Raw genomic sequence first — 3,548 nt, 5'->3', positions numbered from 1 at the left:
ACCTAATGGCCCATGATATCCTTTATTTCAAGCTAGGGTATTGTCGGGTGAATTGTGTGCATACAAAGGAAACCTACTTAGTATAGCATATGTGACCTCAATTTTTATTTGTGTCCATTATGTAACTCACTGTCCATTATTATAGGGCCCCTGTCCATTATTCCCCAAAATAATGGACAGTCTATTTTGAACAAAGGAAAAAAAAACGCTGCTGTATGGAAAACTAAACATGTTTATTTGACTATCCAAAATTTTACATTTAAGTTCACTCCTCCATCGAAATTATTACTTCCCCTTCCTAGCTGTTACTGTTCTGAAAATAAAAAAAAAAACTTAATTAGATTCTTGCATTATTATTTGTTACATCTTTTTAAAACTTGTAATTGACAAGGAATAGGAACTCTAGATTCTTGACTGAGGTGGGATAATATGCAGTCTTTTAGATCAGATATCTCACAACCCTTATAACATATAATCTGATGATTATGGTTAAACATAATATAACTTAAGAGCGAAACCTGTCTAATCTGACACCTGCTTTCCCTATATCCTATCTGTAACTGTTCCGTATTCAACAATAGCAACAATAGTATACAACAGTATCTGACTTTCCTACACCCTGAATAATCTGACCAAACACCCACGTGGTGTCGGATTAGACAGGTTTCATTGTATTCCAGTGCAATGCTATCATAGCAATCAGATATGGGTTTTTTTTTATCATATCTATAACATGCGTATGGTAGATTTTTTTTAGGAAAAACAGTTATGTTTAAATTGTAGCGAAAACTCACCTTGCTTGTATGTATTTGATGTAAAGTTAGACAATGCACCTGTCCTTGTGCGAATAAATAGGTCACTTCAAACAGGCAAACAATCTGAATCACAGCTGCGTACATCCCTACATGTAAATGATGGCCGAGTAAGGAAAATATCACTATCCGACATGTTCAAAAACACTGTTGTACCTCCAAAGGTGTAAAACTAAATGACTGTGCATGCATCTCAACATTGTTAGTCCATTATTTGTCACAGGTGAGTGAACACCTGTGCAATTCCTGAAATGGGATGTCCCATTTCTCAAACAGGGTACGCAAGGTAGTGAGTAGTGGTATGATGGGTTTTAAGTAGGATAAATTCCTCAAACTGTCCATTATTAGAGAGAATGGATTGTACCTCGCCCTGCGGGCTCGGTACTATCCATACTCTCTAATAATGGACAGGTTTTCGGAAATTATCCATTACATAAAGTACAGCAGTCAATTAGCGATTTTGAGAGAATTACTGTATTTTATGGTAAAAGCATGAAACTTGGTCTGAACATAGTTGATGGTGCTATGAAACATTTCAGATATGGACCCCTCGCCAAGAAAACCCAGGTAAAAAAATGGAGATGATTGTCGCGGAATCCTAAAATAACAAGCATTAACCCTAAACATTTCAGTTTTGTATTTTTAAAGCCTGAAAATTAGTATGAACATAGATGATAATTTTATATAACAGTTCGCCAAAATGTCTTGCTTTGCCGTAAAACCCCAAGAGGTCCGCCTCTGAATCCTTTGAAGAACCCAAGATGGCGGACATATATATATGCCCCCAAAAATAAAATGAAATAAAACCAATTACTAACCAAAGGATTTCCAACTATTGCTATGATCTCAATTCGAAATACTACACGACGAAAAGTTGGAGTGATTTGCAGACTGACGGGCATCCCTTAGTGCAAACATTGATGCATACAGCGCGACTGCCATATGAATATATTTTAGCAGTAGTTTATTTTCACATATTTACATTTCCGTTTTCTCTTTGCTATATAACCTTACCAACTGCGAAATCGTTTACACTTGCGTAAACGCAGTGGTTGCCGCGCAAGAATACACACACCGGAACACTGACTTCCGCAAGTAGTGTGAATGCGCATCCGATTAGGCCTATTGTTTCTGTATGAAACATCTTCAATAGATTGCATGCATGAATGTTATGTAAATCTTAAATTATATGTCAGCAAATAAAAAAATAATAAATATTGTGTAAATGGGATGAAAAAAGATAAAGTCAATGTGGAACTATATTTTGTGTACTCTCTAAATTTGACAACATTTCCCGCCAAATTGAAGCCAGCTGTTCCGGGATTCCATCAATTGACCGGCTGTTCCAACGATCGTATAACATTGGGAAAACAGAGTTTTATTTTATTTAAACACTTGATTTGAATGAAATGGTCAATCGAAATGTACGCGCGTCATTTAAAATATCTGTACAAAAAATGCAGTTTACACACCAGTAAACAACAAACAATAAAAAGCATTCCTTAATTATATTGAAAACTGATATATTAATCGTCACCATGATTATTTAAAAGCTACTGCCATGAAACTGGTTTTCCAAATGAAAGGTTTCGCCTTGTTTGAAAAATGATATATTTTGCAGCGTTAGATATATCACCGCCATTTTCATGAGAATGGTTTGGTTTGCAGCATAGTTTGCTGACAATGAAGATGACGTACATTTTTTGTATGTCGATCACGGCTTTTACTACTTCAGTTTAAAAACTGCTTTTTTTGAGTAACTGGTTTTCACAAATTTATTATTGTTTGCTTTCCTAGATTGAAAGTCGTTTTGTTCATTAAGAATGCTATCTGAAAGGTTCGCACCATTGCATTCACCATTACTGAATTCCTTATCACAATATCATAATCGAGTGTAACGTCTACTATTCGGAGAGCAATTTGAAGTGTCAATGTTAATATTACTAATTTTAGATTGAATATTTATTGGGACATTTATGTCACAAACATACAAGATTTTGAATTTAAATTTCTAAAGAACAGACAAGCACGTCTTATAAGTAAAACTTATATGTATTCAAAGAAATATCATATACGGTATAACATAAACATTGTATTCATATTTTGAAAATGAGTTGAAGTTCAATCTGTTTTGTGTGCTTTTAAAATCCCCATTTAAGGCTTTGGTCGTTTGAGTGAATGTTGACTTCGGTGGTGGAAGTAGTCCGAGATAAATCACCGACCTACGACCAGCACCTTAAAACTCTGTATGCCAACCCAAGCTGCGATCCTGAGGCAGCTCTGTTCAGAAACCACAAGTAGATAAATTGAACTTCACTATTTTGGTTTGGAGGTAAGTGTGTATAGGCCTGTGAAACCACAAGTAGATAAATTGAACTTCACTATTTTGGTTTGGAGTAAGTGTGTATATGAGGCCTGTGAAACCTCAAGTTGATACATTGAAATTCACTATTTTGGTTTGGAGGTAAGTGAGTATAGGCCTGTGAAACCACAAGTAGATAAATTGAACTTCACTGTTTTGGTGTGGAGGTAAGTGAGTATAGGCCTGTGAAACCACAAGTAGATAAATTAAACTTCACTATTTTGGTTTGGAGGTAAGTGTGTATAGGCCTGTGAAACCACAAGTAGATAAATTAAACTTCACTGTTTTGGTGTGAGGTAAGTGAGTATAGGCCTGTGAAACCACAAGTAGATAAATTGAACTTCACTGTTTTGGTGTGAGGTAAGTGAGTATAG

At 35.4% G+C, this 3,548-nt stretch overlaps 1 long non-coding RNA gene across 1 annotated transcript; it reads right to left on the bottom strand.

Moving 5' to 3' along the window:
* Positions 1–214: 214 nt before the first annotated feature.
* LOC138327720 (uncharacterized) lies at positions 215–1,219 on the bottom strand. Its single transcript, XR_011209093.1, has 2 exons — positions 795–1,219; positions 215–313 (listed from the first exon to the last, which is right to left on the bottom strand). It is a non-coding gene; the product is annotated as an uncharacterized lncRNA (long non-coding RNA).
* Positions 1,220–3,548: the final 2,329 nt, after the last annotated feature.

The sequence above is a fragment of the Argopecten irradians genome, chromosome 1 (assembly GCF_041381155.1).
Source record: "Argopecten irradians isolate NY chromosome 1, Ai_NY, whole genome shotgun sequence".
NCBI lineage: Eukaryota > Metazoa > Mollusca > Bivalvia > Pectinida > Pectinidae > Argopecten > Argopecten irradians.
This window is presented reverse-complemented; position numbering and strand designations above follow the sequence as displayed.